At 54.0% G+C, this 20,851-nt stretch overlaps 1 long non-coding RNA gene across 2 annotated transcripts; it reads right to left on the reverse strand.

The window, feature by feature from the left end:
• Window positions 1-16,825: 16,825 nt before the first annotated feature.
• Window positions 16,826-20,535, reverse strand: LOC144579541 (uncharacterized). 2 transcript variants are annotated; one of them, XR_013527362.1, is made up of 3 exons: window positions 20,326-20,535; window positions 17,652-17,891; window positions 16,826-17,324 (listed from the first exon to the last, which is right to left on the reverse strand). It is a non-coding gene; the product is annotated as an uncharacterized LOC144579541 (long non-coding RNA). The 2 variants fall into 2 exon arrangements; XR_013527361.1 differs by lacking the exon at window positions 20,326-20,535 and adding an exon at window positions 20,094-20,225.
• Between the last annotated feature and the right edge of the window lie 316 nt (window positions 20,536-20,851).

Consider the following 20,851-nt stretch of genomic DNA (forward strand, 5'->3'; position numbering starts at 1 on the left):
AGGGACTCCACCTTCCTGGGCCTCAGTTTCCCACTTGTAAAATGGAGAATGACAGGAACATCTACCCCATAGGACAGTCATGACATTGAACCAATCCTTTCTATAAAGGGCCTAGCACTGAGTAGGCAGCCTCAGAGTTCATACACATGCTGCTGCCGGGCAGTCGGGGGCGGTGGTCACAGGCAAAGACTCAGCCACCACCTGCCTGGGTGAGAATCCCCCTCTACATCTGCAGCTGTGTGGCCTTGGGTGAGTTACTTAACCTCTCTGTGCTTTTGGGTTCTTGTCTATAAAATGGGATAATAATTGTCCAGCAGAACAGTGTCTGAAAATGAACTGAGTTACTTTATGTAAGGTGCTTCGAGACCCTGGCTAGGCCTTCCTAAGCACTCAAAGTGCCTCTCACTGTAGCTGTCATCATTAATATTGCCTCCTTGGCTTCTGCAAGTTTCTCACTGCTGCTGTAACTAATTACCACGCACATGGTGACGTACAACAACGCAAACTTTGATCTCACAGATCTGGAGGCCCAGGTGTCGGCAGGGCTGAGTTCCTTTTGTGGGCTCCAGCGTAGAACCATTTCCTTGCCTTCTCTGGCTTCTAGAGGCCACCTAGATTCCTTGGCTTGTGGCCCCTTCCTCTGTCTTCAAAGCCAGCAGCGTAGCATCTACAAGTCTGTCATCTGATCTCTCCTTCTGCCACACTTCCTAGCTGACTTTGACTTTCTCCCCTCTTCATTTTTTTTTTTTTTTTTTTTTGAGATGCAGTCTTACTCCCAGATAGGAGTGCGGTGGCACCATCTCAGTTCACTGCAACTTCTGCTTCCTGGTTCAAGCGATTCTCCTGCCTCAGCCTCCCGAGTAGCTGGGATTACAGGCACTCGCCACCACTCCCAACTAATTTTTGTATTTTAAGTAGAAATGAGGTTTCGCCATGTTGGTCAGGCTGGTCTCAAACTCCTGATCTCAGGTGATCCACTCACCTCGGTCTCCCGAAGTGTTAGGATTACAGGCATGAGCCACTGCGCCCTTCTTTTTTTTTTTTTAATTTTTCATTTTGAAATCATCTTAGATTTACAGGAGAGTTGTGAAAATAGTTCAGAAATTTCCCCTAATGTTTACCTCTTACATAACCGTGCTGCATTTATCAGAGTGCGGGTGTCAGTATTGAGACGATCCTGTAATCTACAGCCTGTATTCAGACACCACAGCTTCTCCACTGATGTCCTCTCCTTGTTCCGGGACTGGCTAGCATCCCACATGGCACCAGGTCATCAAGTCTCCTTCATCCCCTGAGTCTCCTCCCACGTGCGACAGCTCCTCAGTCTTTCCTGATCCTGACACTGTCAGGAGTGCTGGTTAGGTATTTGGTAGAAGCTCCCTCCTTCTGGATATTTTTTTCCTGCTCTTTTTTAGTTGGAGTCTCGCCCTGTCACCCAGGCGGGAGTGCAGTGACATGATCTTGGCTCACTGCAACCTCTGCCTCCTGGGCTCAAGTGATTCTCCTGCTTCTGCCTCCCAAGGTGTTGGGATTACAGGCACATGCCACCATACCCGGCTAATTTTTGTATTTTTAGTAGAGACGGGGTTTTGCCATATTGGTCAGGCTGGTCTTGAACTCCTGACCTCATGATCCACCCACCTTGGCCTCCTAAAGTGCTGGGATTAGAGGTGTGAGCCACTGTGCCCTACCTTTTTTTTTTTTTTAGAAAGAGTCTCACTCTGTCACCCAGACTAGAGTGTAGTGGGGCTATCTCAGCTCACTAAAACCTCCACCTCCCAGGTTCAAGCAATTCTCATGCCTCAGCCTCCTGAATAGCTGGATAGGTGGGACTACAAGCACACACCACCATACCCAGCTAAGTTTTGTATTTTTCGTAGAGATGGGGTTTTACCGTGTTGGCCAGGCTGGCTTCCGATCCTGATCTCAGGTGATCTGCCCACCTTGCCCTCCCAAAGTGCTGGCATTACAGGCGTGAGCCACTACACCCAGCCCCTTTTGGACTTGTTAAAAACAGCTTTATTGAGATATAGCTCATATACCACACAATTCATCCATTTAAAGTGTACAATTCAGTGGGTTCGGTTTATTACATTATTAATAATTAACGGTATTTATTAATACCATTGTTAAATTATAGTAAAGTATATGTAACATAACACTTATGATTTCACCTTTTTTTTAAGACAGAGTTTCGCTCTTATTGCCAAGGCTTGAGTGCAATGGTGAGGTCTCAGCTCACTGCAACCTCCACCTCCCAGGTTCAAGTGATCCTCCTGCCTCAGCCTCCCAAATTGCTGGGATTACAAGAGCCTGCCACCAGGCCTCGCTAATTTTCATATTTTTAGGAGAAACGGGGTTTCACCATTTTGGCCAGGCTGGTCATGCACTCCTCACCACAAGTGATCCGCTCACCTTGGCCTCCCAAAGTGCTGAGATTACAGGCGTGAGCCACTGAGCCTGGCCTATCTTACCATTTTTAAATGTACTTGCTTCCCTCTCAGAAAGACCTCGTGATCACGGCAGGCCTACCTGGATAATCCCCACCTCAAGGTCCTAGACTTGGAACCACATCTGCAGAATTGCTTTTGCCATGAGAGATGGCATAGTCACAGATTCTGGGAATTGGGGAGTAGGCATCTGGAGGGGTCTGCTATTCTGTCTACCTTCCTTCAAGCTACCAGCCCCCTCACACCCACAATCACCTGTGTCCCTGTTGGACCTGGGATCCCCAAGGCTTGGCCAGTCTCCATCCCTGCTATGTCTCCAGCACCTAGAGCAAAGCCTGGGACACCCAAATTCCAACATGCAATTAGCACTTAACTCTAACCTGGAAGTGGGATACAGTCATTGTTTTGAAGAATGGTTAAATCGCCATTCCATCAGGTCCACCCTGACTTGCACGGGCCACAGCATGCGCAGGCTTACCGGGAGGGCCTCGCCTCCCCTGAACAGCGGTCCGTGCACAACAAGCCACCCCAAACCCACTTTACAGATAAAAAACGAAGGCCCAGAGAGGTGAATGAAGTTCCCACATTTGCACATAGGTGTCCCTGCCCTAGGCTGGGAGTCACCAGGACACCATTTCAGGATTTGCTGCCGAAATGCTGAAATACAGGCCAGGCATAATGGCTCAAGCCTGTAATCCCAGTGGACAGATCACACTTGAGGTCAGAAGTTCGAGACCAGCCTGGCCAACATGGTGAAATCCCATCTCTACTAAAAAAAACAAAACTTAGCCGGGCATGGTAGCATGCACCTATGTTTCAGCTACTCAGGAGGCCAAGACAGGAAGATCGCTTGAACCAGGGAGACAGAGGCTGCAGTGAGCCGAGATCACACCAGCCTGGGCAACAGAGTGAGACCCTGTCAGAAAGGGAGAAAGGGAGAAAGGGAGGAAATGAGAAAGAGATAAAGAGAAAGAAAGAGAGAGGGAGGGAGGGAGGGAAGGAAGGAAAGAAAGGAAGGAAGAGAGGGAGGAAGGGAGGGAGGGGAGGGAGGGAGGGAGGGAGGGAGGAGTGGTGGGGGGAGGGAAGGAAGAAATCCTGAAATACACCTGAACCAGTTGTAACTAGCCTCTGCTTCAGGCCTCCAAATGAATGCCCGTCGCACTGCCTGGACCCTCCAGAGTCTCCAGGCCCCCTCTTGAGCCAGTAACTAGTGGTCACTGCTCATGCCAGCAGGGGTTCCCGACCGGCCAGCACCTGACCCTGCTGTGTGGGAAATGCGCTCCAGTGTTCTGGCCCACAGTAGGCACTCAGTGGGCATAGGGGGCTGAAAAAGTGACTCCCAGTCTCACTCCGTGCTCCCCTCTGCAGTCCCCATGAGGAAATGGCACCTCAGCACGACAGGCTGTGCCCCCCTTCCTCTGGGAACAGTGGATGTGAGGGGACCGTAGGGTGCAGAACAAGAGGGCTTTGAGGCAGCCCTATCTCCGGAGGGAAGTGGAGGAGATAATGCAGCTTCTCACTTTCCCAGCCTGTCCCAGAGCAAAGATAACCCAGAGGAGACGGGGTGCCCAGAGCCCTATGAGCAACGGGGCCACCCACCTGCCCCCCAGGTCTCCCACAGGCCCTGCTATCGCAGACTCCAGGCTGAAACCCGAGGAGCCGCTCGGAAGAGTGGCCCAAGACAGGCAGGTGATAAGCTGGGCCACTCAGCGTCTCCTGGAAAAAGACCTGCCAGCTGCAACTGCCCCTTCCCAAGCCTGGTGCCACCCGACCCGGCCCCAGGGAGCCCACCATCACCATCACCAGGCCCATGCTCCCAGAGCTGCCATAAGACATGGCCTCTGCCTAGCTGCCATCCGCAGACCTGAGGGTCCTTCAAAAGCACCCGGTCCAGCCTTCTCACTGACCAATGAAGAAGCTGAAGAGAGGTTGGGATCTTGCCCAAGTCACACAGCATTTTGATGGCTGAGCCAGCACTTGAACCCACATCTCCTGGCTGCTGCAGGGAGCACACCAGACTTCTGTTCTCAAATACTGGTCAAATATTAAGAGAAGGGGGCAGGGGCCTGGAGAGCACCAGGTCTAAACTGCAGAGGGTGGGTTGGGGGTGGAGAGAAAGAGGCAGCATCATTGGAGGAGGAGTCTGGAGCTGGGAGCCCGACACCAGGCTTCCGCCTCCAGCTCTGCACTCACCCACCGTGACACCTTGACCCAGTCTCTGCTCTTCTCTGAGCCTCAGTTTCCTAATCTATGAAAAGGAGATAAGAATGGGGCTTTTTTGTTTGTTTGTTTTTTGAGACGGAGTCTCTCACTGTTGCCCAGGCTGGAGTGCAGTGGCCCAATCTTAGCTCACTGCAACCTCCGCCTCCAGGGTTCAAGCAATTCTCCTGCCTCAGCCTCCTGAGCAGCTGGGATTATAGGCACGTGCCACCACGCCTGGCTAATTTGTTGTTGTTGTATTTTTTTTTTAGGAGAGACGGGGTTTAACCATGTGGGCCAGGATGGTCTCGATCTCTTGACGTCGTGATCCGCCTGCCTTGGCCTCTCAAAGTGCTGGGATTACAGGCATGAGCCACTGAGCTTGCCCAAGAATGGTTTTACCATAAGAGTTGCAGAGTGGGCCGGGTGCAGTGGCTCATGCCTATAATCCCAGCACTTTGGGAAGCCACGGTGGGCGGATCACTAGGTCAAGAGATGGAGACCATCCTGACCAACATGGTGAAACGCTGTCTCTACTAAAACTACAAAAATTAGCTAGTCTCTGCTTCAGGCCTCCAAATGAATGCCCCTCGCACTGCCTGGACCACCAGAGCCCCCAGGCCCCATCTTGAGCCAGTAACTAGTGGTCACTGCTCATGCCAACAGGGGTTCCCCAGGCCACCCGATTGGTCAGCACCTGGCCCTGCTAGGTGGGAAATGTGCTCCCGTGTTCTGGCCCACAGTAGGTCTCTACTAAAAATACAAAAATTAGCTGGGCTTGGTGGCACGCGCCTGTAGTCCCGCAGGAGGATCACTTTAACCGGGAGGATGGAGGTTGCAGTGAGTCGAGATCGTACCACTGTACTGCAGCTTGGTGGCAGAGCAAGACTTCACCAAAAAAAAGAAACAAGAGTTGCAGAGTAGATTGAACAACTTCATTTGATTAAAGGATTTGGGGGAGTGCCTGGTCCCCAGCAGAGCCTCTGAGGTGCTGCCACTGTGACTCCATCTGTCCTCCTTCTCTGCAGAGCATGCTGTGAAGGCAGAGGCTGGAGGTGTTCAGCTCTCAACACAGGTCCCACGCTCATGGTGTCCACTCCTTCAGCAAGTTTCCTAAGGAACAGCTGCATTGCACTCAGCGCTTCCATCAGGAAAGCGTGGGGGCCATGAGAGGCGAGCGCACATGGCTGGATGAATGAATGAGTGAGGGAGCGGATGCATGAATGAATGAATCCATCTGCCCAGCTTCTCCCCATTGGAGGGGCTCCCAGCCTAGCTTCCTCCCAGCCTAGCTCCCGCCTCTGCTCCTTTGATAGGTCTATGCCCCTCCCCCGTCCTGGCCCCAAGTAGAAGCAGCAGGTGGTCGGGGCTACAGCTGGCCAGTGCAGCGGAGGCTCTTGCTCAGGGACAAATGTGCTGCTTCCCCACAGACTAGCAGCCCAGACACTGCCCGTCTGCTACCTGCCCAGCCCCAGCCTGAGCAAGCCTCCCTCACAGGCACAGAACTCTCAGTGCTCAGTGGCCAAGAGTGTGCACTGGCCTGAGACCCAGAGCAGAGCCCTCACCCATAGCCAGCCCTGGAGGGCCAGCAACTGCAGGGTGAGTGATTCCCAGGTCTGGAACCACCAGGGCCCTGCTCCAGCCTTCAGTACATTCACATGTAGCACCAAATCTGATTCCCATGGCAGGATGAAGGCATTGTTAAGTGGGGAAACTGAGGCTCAGGGTAGGAAGTGTCTTGCCCAAGGTCCCAGAGTGAGACGGAGGCAGAGAGGAATAGGAATCAGGGCTTGGTTCTTCTAGCCTGTGGTGCTGGGGGTCCTCAAATGTCCTCATTCCCCACATCACCATCACCCCCCACCCCCACTACTTTGTAATGCCTGAGGACCCTCCCCACCAGGCACAGTGTCCCAGCACAGCATCCCTGTCTCCACCATCCCTCAAGAGCTCCTTGGAACCCCAGTTTCCTCATTGTCAGTGTGGCTAAGGATTCAATGAAAGGCTCTCATTTGCATAGACATTTCTCCAAAAAAGATCCATGAATGGCTAATAAGAGCATGAAAAGATGCTCAACATGACTGCTGATTGGAGAAATGAAAACCAAAACCCGTGCCTTCAGTGGTGGGACCACTTCACACCCACAGCATGGCTATGAACAGAAAGATAGGAGCCAATGTTGGTGAGGATGTGGAGAAACTGGAGTCTTCCTAGGTTGCTGGTGGGAATGTAAAATGATTCAGCCACTCTGGAAACCAGTTTGGTGGTTCCTCAAAATGTTAAATATGGAGTTGCCACATGACCCAGCAATTTTCCTTTTACAGAGAAGAAATACGTTCACACAAAGACACGTACAAGAATGCTCACAGAAATATTATATTTAATAGTCAAAAGGTGAAAACAACCCAAATGTCCATCAATGGATGAGTGGACAAATTGTGGTATGTCCATACAATGGAATATTACTCGGCCGTGAAAAAGGAATGTTGCTCCTGGCTGCTCTACTGGAAGAAATAACAACAAGGAATGAAGGACTGACACCTACCACAACTTGACACTCACTGAAAGAAGCTAGTCACAAATGGCTACATATGATTCCATTTATATAAAATGTCCAGAACAGAGAACTCTCTAGAGACAGAAAGCAGAGCAGTGTTCCAGGGACTGGAGGAGGGGAACAGGGAGTGGCTGCTGATGGGTGTTGGGTTTCTTTGGGGGATGATGTAAATGTTCTAAAATTAGATTGTGGCCATGGTTGTACAACTCTGTAAATATACTCAAAACCATTGACTCATATACTTTAAGTGGGTGAATTTCAGGGTATGTAAATTATCTTTCAAGAAAGCGCTGCAAAAAATGGACTCGTCCAAGTCGAGGCTGGACAGCCCTCGGTTCAAGCCCAGGAGGCAGGAGCTACTGTGGTTCTTCTTCTTGCTATCGGCACTGTCTCTCTTTGACTCCTCACAATGACCCCATAGGGTGGGCATTTGGCAAAGGAGGCAAAGCCAATTTTGGAGAAGTCGGAGCCCCAGTACTTCTCTGGCCTTCTGGACAGACAAGAGCAGGATCGGGGCAGCCTTCCCAGGGAGGCTGGCTGGGGGCTCAGTGAGCTTCAATTCCACATGCCAGGGCTCTGCAGAAGACTTGGGGAGGGGGGACTCTAAGGTCCCCAGGCCTCTGATCCTCCTACCCCTCCCCACTGCAGGCCTCTGTTTTCCCATCTAGCAAAAGGGTTCCTTCAGTGGTTTTCAAATTGTGCTCCAAGGCACCCTGGGGCTAAGAAGAGATTGCAACCACCCTGAAGAAAGGATGTCCCCAAGGTCTTCCTGGGACCCCACCCACATCCCTGTCTCCCCATCAGTCCTGGTCCACCCCTGAAAGGCAGGATGTGGCTGCCAAAGGTAGGTAGGGAAGAGGAAGGCGTGGGGGGCTGTGCGCAGGAATGGACATCCTGGGGACCCGGAGATGGGAACTCCAGGTGCCTGGAGCCCGGCTTCCGGCTCCAGCCTAGGGAAGAAGCCTCGGCCGCCGCCTCCCGGGATGAAGCCGCCTGGCTTGCCGCCCAGAACCCTTCCCGGACGTGGTGCTGGCATCTCAGCTTCCCTTCGAGTGGAGGAGACACTCTGGAGCCGCTTGCCCAGGGCTTGGGTTTCCAGGACTGGATAGTCCATGGCTCTGGCTACCGAGTCCCAGATACCCCAAGTATCTGGCAAGAGAGTGAGGCTGGGCTGTGTTGAGCGCTGGGGTCCCTGCCCATTCTGTTTGCGTGAGTTTAACCCCAGCACACCCTTCTGCAGAGACTACCAGGTTGGGGGATGTGCATGAGCAGTAGGGAGTGGTGGGGTCTGAGGCCAGATGGAGCACCCCTGGCCCTTCCGAAGTGGGCAGTGGCTACATGGCTCCAGCCAGCAATGACCAGACTTTTGATTTTTCAGGAGAAGCCAGAAATCTGGGTTATAATTTGAAATCTCCAGAGTTTGGAAAGTTTTATGAGCAAAACACATCCACAAACAGGGTACAGCAGGCAGGCTGCTATGAGCAACATTATCTCCGAGACGGTACAACCACCACCTTTCTCATCTTATCTTTTACTTTGTTTATTTTTGGTAGAGATAGGGTCTTGCTCTGTCACCCAGGCTGGAATATGGTGGCATGATCATAGCTCATGACAGCCCAGGGTAGAAGTGTCCTGCCCAAGGTCCCAGAGTGAAACAGAGGCAGAGAGAAATAGGAATCAGGGCTCAGTTCTTCCAGGCTGCGGGGCTGGGGGGTCCTCATACCTCCTTGGTCCCACATCACCCCACCCCCACCCCCACGAGTTTGTAATTCCTGAGGACCCTCCCTCCGGAGCTCAAGGACTTCTCCTACCTCAGCTTCCTGAGTAGCTGGGACAATAGGCACACAGCATTATGGCCAGCTAAGTTTGCTTTTTGGGGGTGTCGGGGGAGGGGAGGTCAGGGGTAGAGATGGGGCCTCACTATGTCTCTCGGGCTTGTCTTTTTTTTTTTTATTTGAGACAGAGTCTCGTTCTGTCACCCAGGCTGGAGTGCAGTGGCGTGATCTTGGCTCACAGCAACCTCTGGGTTCAAGCGATTCTCCTGCCTCAGCCTCCCAAGTAGCTGGAATTACAGGTGCCCACCACCACACCTGGCTAATTTTTGTATTCTTAGTAGAGAGATGGGGGTTCTCCATGTTGGCCAAGGCTGGTCTCGAACTCCTCACCTCAGGTGATCCTCCTGCCTCAGCCTCCCAAAGTGTTGGGATTACAGGCGTGAGATCACAGGCGGCTGGCCCCAGGCTGGTCTTGAACTCTTGGCCTCAAATGATCCTTGTGCGTTAGCCTCTCAAAGTGCTGAACATACTGATGGTGCTTGTGGCGTGGGCCACCGCACCCAGCCACAAACACCATCTTGCAGATGAGAACACTGAGGCTCAGGGGAAGCAACACGGGCAGTCCCTGAGTGGTAAGTAGCCAAGCCCAGACTGAAGCCAGAGTCTATGAATTCCAGATTTGAGGAAGGACACTTCCATGAAGCCATTCCTTTACTTAAAAACAAAACAAAACAAAAAAAAACCCTCCCTCTACAGCATCGTCAAATAACAAGGGAACACCCACCCATACACTGCAGCTCAAGGAAGCTGTTTCTGTGCATTGCCTGCCATTCTCCAAGAAAAGAGCCCCGCCATGCACAGGGTGTGTTTAAGGCAGAGAAGAGAATACAAATCCATCTTCCCGCGTACCCGCCTGGGGCAGCTCTGGAAAAATACACTCAAGAAACGGTGCAGGGACGGAGTGGCAGAACTCCTCTCTCACTACGCGTCCTTTGAGTATTTTGATGAGCGGACGTGTAAACGCATTCGCTCTTCAGCAAGTAAATGGTTGTTTTATTTGTTTTTAATGTTCTCTCAATTCATTCTGAGCCTGGAACCTGAAGGGGTGTTTGCAGGTGTCCCTGGGGCCTGGGGCCAGCTCCCTGGGAGCTGGAGAGAATGAGGGAGGGGATGTAAGCCAGGATGGGACCCCTGTGTGCCGACCACCCTGCCAATCCCACCCACTCCTGTGTGCATGATGAGTATACTTGGTCCGCACAACCACCCCAGAAGAGGAGGGCGTTACAATCCTTGTCTACACATGAGGAAACTGAGTCACAACAACCAGAAGTTATGGAAGCTGTTTTGGAGCTTGGGGGCCAGGTCCTAGGTCCACCTCTGCTCCTCCCCAGTCCCTTCCATGTCTCAGCTGAGGATCCACAGTCTGGGGTCCGTCACAGCCCAACCCAGGCCCCAGACCCCAGGCTCATTCTCTGGTTCCCTCCGGTGAGCTAGTGGGGCAGTTCTGGCTCTAATGGCACCATCACACTCCTGCCTATCAGCTGGGCTGGGAGCAGCTGGATTCCTTCCGGAAATGGCTCCATTCCAGGTGCAAAGACCATCTGGGCTCCAGCCAGAGGCATTTCCACCCCTGAACCTCTGATGCAGCTGGGGGCGGCACCCCCTCCCCATGAAGCCCGTCTCTGGGAATCCCTCAGTACTTCCTGCCCAAGGTGGGATTTGAAGGTAGGTTCCCCAGAGAACTCAAGGCGTCCTCTTGGGCATCTCACAGCATTGCCAGGAAGAGTTTGGCACCCCACTGGCTCCTCCTATGAGGAGAACAGACAGATGAGACCATCAGGTGAAAGTCACACAGCCAGTGGGCAGGAAGATAAACTGTGCTGTTATTCAGAGTCACCTAGACCTGCTTTGGGTTATAGAAGAAATATGCAAATGGGGCCGGGCACTGTGGTTCATGCCTGTAATCCCAGCACTTTAGGGGGCCGAGGTGGGCAGATCACATGAAGTCAGGAGTTCGAGACCACCCTGGCCAACATGGTGAAACCCTGTCTCTACTAAAAATACAAAAATTAGCTGTGCGTGGTGGCGGGTGCCTGTAATTCCAGCTACTTGGGAGGCTAAGGCAGGATAATTGCTTGAACCCCGGAGGCAGAGGTTGTAGTGAGCCAAGATTATGCCACTGCACTCCAGCCTGGGCAACAGAGTGAGACTCTGTCTCAATAAATAAATAAATACACACAAAAATTAGCCGGGCGTGGTGGCACAGGCCTGTAATCCCAGCTACTCAGGAGGCTGAAGCAAGAGAATCCCTTGAACCCACGAGGCAGAGACTGCAGTGAGCAGAGATCATACCCCGGCACTCCACCCTGGGCAACAGAGTGGGATCCTACCTCAAAAAGGAAGAAGAAATATGCAAATGGGTTCTCCTTGGAAAGGAGCCATACTATGCAGATGAGGCCCCCCCTGCTCTCCATCCCCCTTCCCTGCTTCACTTTGCTCCCCAGCATCTACCCTCCAGACGTGTCACAGCTACATGTGAATTACTGTCTGTCTTCCATGAGACAAGGACGGTGTCTGTGGTGTTACCCACTGTGTTGTGTTGCCAGTACCCTGAACCTAAAACCAGGCTGGTCTCGAACTCCTGACCTCAGGTGATTCACCCACCTCAACCTCCCAAAGTGCTGAGATTACAGGCGTGAGCCCCCAGGCCCAGCCACCTGGCTAATTATCCTGGATGATTTGGGTGGGTCCAGTACGATCACAAGAATCCCTGAATGTGCAAGAGGGAGGAAGAAGAGCGAGCATCAGGGTCGGAGGGAGCGGGAGAGGCTGTGCCGCTGGCGTTGAGGGGTGGAAGGAGCCCCAAGCCAAGGCATGCAGGTGGCCTCTAGGATCTAGAAAGGCAAAGGTGAGTCCCTAAAGCCACAGGCCCTGCCCACACCATGACTTCAGCCCACGAGACCCATTTCAGTCTTCCGACCCCCGGAGCTGTAAGAGCACACATCCGTGTTATTTTCAGCCGCCACATTTGTGGTGGTTCCTCCCAGCAGCAATAGGAAACGAACGCAGTTGTAGTGTGGGCCCAAAACCACTTTCCTCTGAATTTACGTTTGTTTTGTTTTGTTTTGAACCGAGTCTCACTCTGCCACCCAGGCTGGAGTGCCGTGGCACGATCATGGCTGATTGCAGCCTCAACCTCCCAGGCTCAAGTGATTTTCCCATCCCAGCTTCCTGAGTGCAGGGACCATGGACATGCAACACCATGCCTGGCTAATTTTTGTTTGTATGTTTGTTTAGATGGAGTTTTGCTCTTGTCACCCAGGCTGGAGTGCAATGTCAAGATCTCGGCTCACTGCAACCTCCACCTCCTGGGTTCAAGCGATTCTCCTGCCTCAGCCTCCCAGGTAGCTAGGATTACAGGCACACACCACCATGCCCAGCTAATTTCTTGTATTTTTAGTAGAGAGGGGGTGTCACCATGTTGGCCAGGCTGGTCTCAAACTCCTGACCTCAAGTGATCCACCCACCTTGGCCTCCCAAAGTGCTAGGATTACAGGCGTGAGCCACTGTGCCTGGCCACCTGGCTAATTTTTTTTTTTTAAGAGATGAGATCTTGCTATGTTGCCAAGGCTGGTCTCCAACTCTGAGGCTCAAGTAATCCTCCCTCCTTGGCCTCCCAGAATGCTGGGATTACTGGTGTGAGCCATGGCACCCAGCCTAAGTTCACATGTTTAAAAATTAACTTCCCGAGTGTGAGTTGCTGTTGTAAATGCTTTACACATCTCAACTCACTGACTCCTTGCACCCACTCCGCAGGAGCTGCTGTAATGAGCTCTGCTTTCCAGAGGCCGGGCTCTTCTTTTTTTGCGGGGGGGAGGCGGGACAGAGTCTCACCCTGTCGCCACCCAGTCTGGGGTGCAATGGCGCAATCTCCGCTCACTGCAACCTCTGCCTCCCGGGTTCAAACAATTCTCCTGCCTCAGCTTCCCTAGTAGCTGGGATTACAGGCGCCTGCCTCCACACCCAGCTAATTTTTGTATTTTTAGTAGAGACAAAGTTTCACCGCATTGGCCAGGCTGGTGACTCTGCGATCCACCTGACCTTGCGATCCACCTGCCTCAGCCTCCCAAAGTGCTGGGATTATAAGTGTGAGCCACCGCACCCAGGCAGAGGCCAGGCTCTTAACCACCCACTAAACTGCCCTGCTTCTATGTATGGACATGTGTGCCATAGCTCTGTCTATCTGTGTTGAGGTGTTTCTGTGTTGTTTTTGAGGCGGAGTCTTGCTCTGTCACCCAGGCTAGAGTGCAGTGGCTTCATCTCAGCTCACTGCAACCTCCACCTCCCGGGTTCAAGTGAGTCTCCTGCCTCAGTCTCCTGAGTAGTTGGGATTACAAGCAGGCGCCACCACGCCCAGCTTAAGTTTTGTATTTTTAATAGAGACATGGTTTCACTATGTTGGCCAGGCTGATCTCAAACTCCTGACCTCAGGTGATCCGCCCACCTCGGCTTCCCAAAGTGCTGGGATTACAGGCGTGAGCCCCCAAGCCCAGCCGTGTTGAGGTGTTGGAAATTGTTCTTCCTCATTGGTCTGGGACCCCACCCATTCAGCACGGATCCAGCCCCCTCTTGCCTGTCCCTCTGTGTGGAAGCACTCACAGAGGACTGGCAGGCGTCCAGGACCACTTTTCCTCTTTCACTATGACACACAGTGCCACAAGCGTGTCCATGAGCACGAGGGAGTGTTTCCTAAGACCTCCCAGGCTGTCCGTCACTGTGGGACCTCGGGGACATCACGCCCACCCTCTGAGCCTCCGGGTCCTCATCTGTTAAATGGAGCATCATGGTCCCTCCCTCACAACGAGCTCTCCCTATGCCAAGCTGGTGCCCTCTCCTCTCCTCTTGGCAGGACCCTGCAGGGGGTGAAGGACAGAGCGGGAGACTCCACCCTGACACTCAGCTGTGATCAGCATGTCAGGTCCTGCCCAGCTTGCCCTGTGGAGCGGAGCTCCAGGGAAGGCCCAGCCCAAGCTGCCCACGCACCAGGTTCACAGAACGAAAAATCTCAGTCATGGGTGCTTGGGCTGGGTCATCAGAGCCTCTGAGGTCAGGAGCTCCAGGAGGAAGGATCACAGTGGCACAGGGATGGGGACAGCAGGACGTTGGGAATAGCCTCCACACTGGCCACCCCTTGGCTGGGGACTATGAGCCAGTCACCATCTGTGCCAGGCCTCGGAGTCCTCCCCTGTAAAGGAGGACAACAATGACCCCTCCTGGGCTGTGCTGGGGGCCCTGCAAGGGAGCGAGATGTGAACGGAGGTGGAAATGACATACTTCCTGGCCCTTAAGAAGCTCTGGTCTGGGCTCGAGTAAACAGGCTTTGACTTTGCAGGGAGAGGGGCTCCAAGTGGGAGCTGGGATCTCAGAGGACACCCCCCTCCCAGCCAGCCTGGGGAATCAGGGAGGCCTTCTGGAGGAAGGGGCATCTGGAACTCTTGGGGCCATGCAGCCAAACCCAGAAGTGCCCTTCTGTAGGGGTGGCCATCAGCCCTCCTGAGGCACGGCAATGACCAGGCCAGGGCAGGAAGCCAGGCGGGGGCCTTCAGAGGGGCTTTCTGGGTGGAAGTGGAAATGGGCTTCCTCAAGGTGGAGAACGAGGTTGGGGCTTGGCCAACCTGCCAGGTGATTCCTCCTGGTCAGCCCCTGGCCTGCCCGTCACCAGCCACTGGTCAGGCCCGGGCTGCCTGATGCCCCCTGTGCTGACTCATGTCCGCCCGGCTGTCCCTGGCTGGAGGGAGGGGGTGGACCCTACTCCACACTTGACCTTATCAGGCCTTGCTGGTGTCCAGCCGCCTGGACATGGGCAGGGCCTCAGCCCCGCAGGCCTGACTCTGGACCTCCCCACCCCCTCCCGGCCCTGGTTGGGCAGGGTGTGCATGAGCTCATGGGAGCCCCAGGCGGGGCAGGACAGGGCAGGGCAGGCAGGGCGGCGGCCCAAGAAGGGATGAAGCCAACAGCCTGGCTGGGGTGCCCGTGGGGCCTGCCCGGCTGCCCCCTGCCCAGCGGGACAGGACTGGGCACAGGCTATTTTTAGTTTCCGGGTGGGCCGTGGATGTAGCAGCTGGTACCCTATACTTCCACCCTACAGCCTGGCCTGGCACACAGGGCATGCACCCGGTATGAAGGCACACACTTGTGGACACACCATGCACAGGAACGCTCTTGCAACTGCTCGAACACACACGAGCGTGAATGTGCAGTGGGTGCACCCGGGCATGTGCCCACATCCGTGTACAGAGACATGCCCACGCCACTTCCAGACCTTCACGCAGACATACCAACTGCTATTCACATGTGTATAAACATGCATACTGACATACACAGAGGCTGGCACATAAGGCCCACCTAGGTGTACACTTTGGGGGACACCAGCTGGCTGAGGGAGACCCAGGACCCTGCCTGTGTGTGCACATGCCAAGTACCAGCTTTAGAGACTTTCATTCCTTGCTGGCCCTGCTAATCATGCCCTCCAGGAGGTTCCAGTCTGGCAGCTGTAAACAGGCATGAGCACAATGGGACTCTTGTTGTTTCAGGTGTAGCACAGAGAAGTGATGACCCAACCTGGGGTGGTCAGGGAAGGCTTCTTGGAGGAGTGGGTCCCTGAAGGAACAAGAAGGAAAGGATTTGCCTGTTTGAATGAAGCCAGCCTAGACTGAGTCATTTTCTCTGCCTAGGAAAATCACAACCACAGTGGTAAACCCTTGCAACAGCGCCCATTTACCACACACTTCCTCAGCACCAGGGTCCACGTGTGTCGTCTCATTTCATCCTCATGGCAACCTTGGGAGGCAAGTCCTGCTACGGTCACCATGTGCAGATGAAGCCCCTGAGGCAAAGACCGGCCTGGACACGTGGCTGGTGAGTCTGACCCCAAAGCCTGTGTTCTTAACCCAGCCTACAGGCTCTGATGGTGACTTCCTTGGCCGTGGAGGCTGTTCCAGTTATCCATTGCTATGTTTCAAATAATCCCAAAATGTAGTGGCTTAAAGAGCAACCATTTATCTTGCTCACAGATCTGCAAGTCAAGCCAGGCTCAGCAGGAAGGCACAGCACTGCTCTATGAGGCATCAGCTGGGGCAACTTGAGTGGGAGCTGGAAGTCCCATTGACTCTGCTGGGGCTGAGAGCTGGCAGGGGTGGAGGGTGTTCCTTCCCACATGGGCCTTTCTTTCTGTGGGGCTGTTGAGCTTCCTCACAGCATGGTGGCTGAGTCCCAAGAGGTGGGAAGTGGAAGTTGCCGTTTCTTAAGACCTAGTTCCAGAAACTGACACAGATCACGGGCACCATATTGATCAAACATCCACAGAGCCCAGATTCAAGCAAAAAGGACATAGACTCCCACTTCTCAAGAAGAGGAGTATCAAATAATTGGGGGGAGAGCATGTTCTAAAACCACCAGAGTGAGGATGGCGGGGCAGGACTCCAAGGCAGGCAACCAATATCTAATGCAGAGCCTCCTGCCCTGTTCCAGACCTCACAACTCCAGCCAAGGCCACAGTCAGCCCAGTGCAGACTGCAGGCTGCCTCCACCCACCCCTGCTCTTTCCTACATTTTCTTTTCTTTTCCTTTCCCTCCCTCCCTCTCTCCCTTGCCTCCCTCCCTCTCTCTCTCTCTTTCTCTTTCCCTCCCTTTCTCTCCTTTCTTTCCTTCCTTCCTTCTTTCCATCCTTCCCTCCTTCCTTTTTTCTTTCTTTTGAGATGGTCTCACTATGTCTCCCAGGCTAGAGAGCAGAGGCACAGTCTTGGCTCACAGCAGCCTCAACCACCCCAGTTGAAGCAATCCTCCCAGCTCAGCCTCCCCAGTAGCTGGATCCACAGACATGCACCACCACATCCAGCTATTTTTTTTTTCCTTGTACTTTTTGGAGAGACAGGGTTTTACCATGTTCCCCAGGTTGGTCTTGAATTCCTGGGCTCAAGGGATCCACCTGCCTCAGCCTCCCAAAGTGCTGGGATTACAGGCTCTGTTTACATTTTGTGTGTGTGTATGCCAAGCACAGAGGGGCCACTGCATGTGGCTACAGAGGTCCAGCTGGCCTGGCACCTCAGCTGGAAAAGGGCAGCCTCTGGGTAGAAGAGCTGAGTGCCCAGGGGGGAGGAAAGCATTTCACTCGCCTGCTGCCAGAGCTCCCTCGTAGCCCCAGAGTTCCAGGCTTCCCAGTCCTATCTCCTCTGCTTTCTCCAAGCCCATTCCAGGGAAACAGAAACCCAGACAGGGTTTGGAGGATGTCACTCCTAGGTCCTGAAGTGAGGTCTCAGAACAGATGTTCTCCCGAAGTCTCCTCTCCTAAAATTTCATAATTCCAGGGTTGGAAGTGTCCCATACTATAAAATCCAAAAGTCTATTTTCCTGCTTCTCTTTTTCTTATTTATTTATTTATTTTGAGACAGGGTCTCGCTCCGTCACCTAGGCTGAAGTGCAGGGTGGCAATCATGGCGCACTGCAGCTGTGAACTCCTGGACTCCCACCTTAACCTCCCACCTTAACCTCCCAAAGTGCTGGGACTGCAAGCGTGAGCCACCATGCCCAGCCTCCTCTCCTTCTTAAGACTCTAAGTTTCTAATATGTTTTGACTCGGGTGGACAGCATCAGTCAAACTGCAAAGGGGCTTACCCTTTGACCCAGCAATTCTCCTTCTACGGGATCTTCTAGCCTCCAGAAATCATCAAGCACGTGCAGAAGAGACACGGCAAAAGTGTTCACAGTGGCTTCGTGTGTAACCAGGAAAATCCGGGAGCTGCCCTCACATGCACCAACGGCCAGAGCCATTTCCAGAATGCAGCGTCTGGTACGTGCCTGTGAAACTTCTGCATTCAACACGCCACAGCCACATGTGGAGAACAGAGAGGAGCCCTGGAGGGAAGAGCCGCGGGTGAAGAAGGGCCGTGGGGCAGGTGGCTACTAGTTTCCTGTAATAATTACCATACACCGAGTGGTGGAAATAACAGCCATTTGTTCTCATAGTTTTGGAGCCTAGAAATCCAAAATCAAGGCCAGGCATGGTGGCTCATGCCTGTAATCCCAGCACTTTGGGAGGTTGAGGAGGGCAGATCGCCTGAGGTCAGGAGTTCAAGACCAGCCTGACCAACATGGAGAAACTCCGACTCTACTAAAAACACAAAATTAGCCGGGCATGGTGGTACATGTCTGTAATCCCAGCTACTCGGGAGGCTGAGGCAGGAGAATCACTTCAACCTGGGAGGCAGAGGTTGCAGTGAGCCGAGATCAAACCACTGCACTCCAGCCTGGGTAACAGAGCGAGACTCTGTCTCAAAAGAAAAAAAAGGGTTCTAAAATCACAGAAGAGAAGTTGTCTTCAAAGATCCTTTGCCTCCCAGGGTCAATGTCGCCAGTTTTTCTGGGAGGCCCGGAGGATCCCTCAGCAGTGAGATGGAAAGGGTCAGCATGGCACGGTGGACGCCTCTGGGACCTGCCCAGCTGACCAGGCTGGAAGTTGTGGAGGCATCCTCAGGTGTCCAGGTGTTAAGCCTCCCTGAGTCACGGGCAATGTGACGGCTGACGATCATAGCCCAGCACTTGCTCTGGGTAGGAGCGGGGCACCTTGGGGTATGGCGGAGCTGGGGAGTAGTGGGCAGTGGACTGGGAGCTCTGCCTGGCACCAGCGACCCACTCGCCTATGACAGGCTCCTCAAGGGTCCTGAGTAGTCACAGATCCCAACCCCTCATTTTTGTTTTGTTTTTGTTTGAGACAGTCTTGCTCTGTTGCCCAGGCTGGCGTGCAATGGTGTGATCTCGTCTCACTACAGCCTCCACCTCCCAGGATCACGTGATCCTCCTGCCTCAGTCTCCCAAGTAGCTGGGATTACAGGCATGTGTCACCATGCTCAGCTAATTTTTGTGTTTTTAGTAGAGATGGGGTTTCACCACGTTGCCCAACTCCTGACCTCAAGTGATCCACCCGCCTCGGCCTCCCAAAGTTCTGGGATTATAGACATGAGCCATCACACAGGCCTCCAACCCCTTGTTTTATTGATAGGGAAATGAAGCCTGACAGAGAAGAAAGGGCTTGGCCAGGGTCACCTCCTGAATTAGGAACCACGTGGCCTGTGCCACTGCTGCTCAGCAAGAGGCTCCCCAGCCTCCTCCACACCCGCTGGGGCAGCCCCAGTGCCTCCCTCTGCCAGAGCGGCCCTTCATTCTCCCAGCTCACCCTTCGAGGAGAGCAGGAGATGATCAGCCTTGTGCACAGATGAGGGAAACTGAGGCTCAGGCTGGCGAAGGGGCAGAGGGGTCAGAACCAGTCGGCAGACACTCACTAGGCTCAGATCCCCCCTACCAGTGCCCCGAGGACACAGAGCCACCAGACCCCCAAGTGTGCTGCGGCAGATTTCATGCAGACCCATCCACCTGGGGCTGGGAGGAGCCCTCCTCACCCTGCCTGGCCTCCAAGGTTCTTTCTTCTTTCTTGATGGTGCCTTACTCCCCGTCTCCTGCAAGCTGTGCTGTGGCCCAGGACCCAGGATGGAGCAGGGTTTACTGGACCATGACAGTGACGTCCCTGCCTGTGTCTGTGAGCCTGGAGGGATCGTCTGTGTACCTCCCTGCTCACATCAGGGGCTGTGAGGCCGGGGTACTGGAAAGAGGGTGCCCTGGTCGCAGATACCAGGTGTACTCAACCGAGCCCCTGTAGGTCTTGGGTAATTAATTAATCACTGGGCTGTTTAAAGATTAACAGCAGAACGGTGGGAGAAAGTCTTAACTCATGATGGGGACACAGAAGGGGGGCTTTCCCTGTCCCTGGCAACCTCTGGACCCTGTGACATGGGTGAGGACGTATGAAGGAGGCTGGCTCTGCACCCCCACCCCTTCCTTCCTCTCCCTCACCATCCCCAGCCTCTCCTAGTCTCCAAGAAGGGGTTCTGAGCTCACTGTCAGGGGGCTGAGGCATATAAAGTGGGAGCAGAAAGTTCCAGGAGCAAGACCCAGCCCAGGCTGGGCGTCCCTCCACAGGCACTGGCCGGGCTGTGTGGCCTTAGGCGAGTCACTGCCCACTCTGAACCTTTGCTTCCTCATCTGCAAGAGGAGGGCACTCACAGCAGTGGTTGCAGATTGGAGGAGAGGACGTCTGCCCTGTCCACGAGCCTGGTGCGCAGTGGGTGATCAGGACTTCCTCCCAGAGACCCGGCATCCCAGGTCTTCACACAGTGCCCTCAGATCAGAATCGCTCTCCTCCGAGAATAACAGTCAAGTTTGAGTCAAACCCCCAGGCAAGGGAAAGTGGCCCTTTCTCCAGGGCCAGGTGGGGAAGGTGAGTCAGCTTCCTCACCTGGACTGATTCACACCTGTGTGGAGTGCAGGTGGGGAGGAGACAGACAGAGACGATTCCTCCCTTCGCTCTGGGGCAGCCCATTCCATCAGGCCGGAGCTGGGAGATGAGGGATTCAAGATGAACCAACGCCCCCAGAGGGGGTGATATATTCCCGAGGCCCAGAGAGGGGAGAAGATTGATGGCTTCACACAGCACCCCAGAAGCAATGCCACAACCCTGCATCCTTTCCCAGCTGTCCCCCCACCACTGTTAGGTAACAGAGCCCAGCCCCACCTCCCACCAGCCCACCCAGCTGAGCAGGCCACCACCCCTCCCTCCAAAGGTGCCCAAGGGGTCAGTGAGTCCCGGTGACTCAGGGTGGGAAAGACCCGTGAAGTCATCCAGCGGCCAGGGCCACCTCCTGAAGCTGTCCTGGCTGCTGGTCTGACCAGCCGAGGGAGTTCCCCAGCTGTCTCCTCCTCTGGCTGCAGGATGGAGCTGCCGGTGTGGACGGAGGATGACCTCACAGGCTCCCAGCCCCTGG

Source organism: Callithrix jacchus, chromosome 1, assembly GCF_049354715.1.
Source record: "Callithrix jacchus isolate 240 chromosome 1, calJac240_pri, whole genome shotgun sequence".
Classification (NCBI taxonomy): domain Eukaryota; kingdom Metazoa; phylum Chordata; class Mammalia; order Primates; family Cebidae; genus Callithrix; species Callithrix jacchus.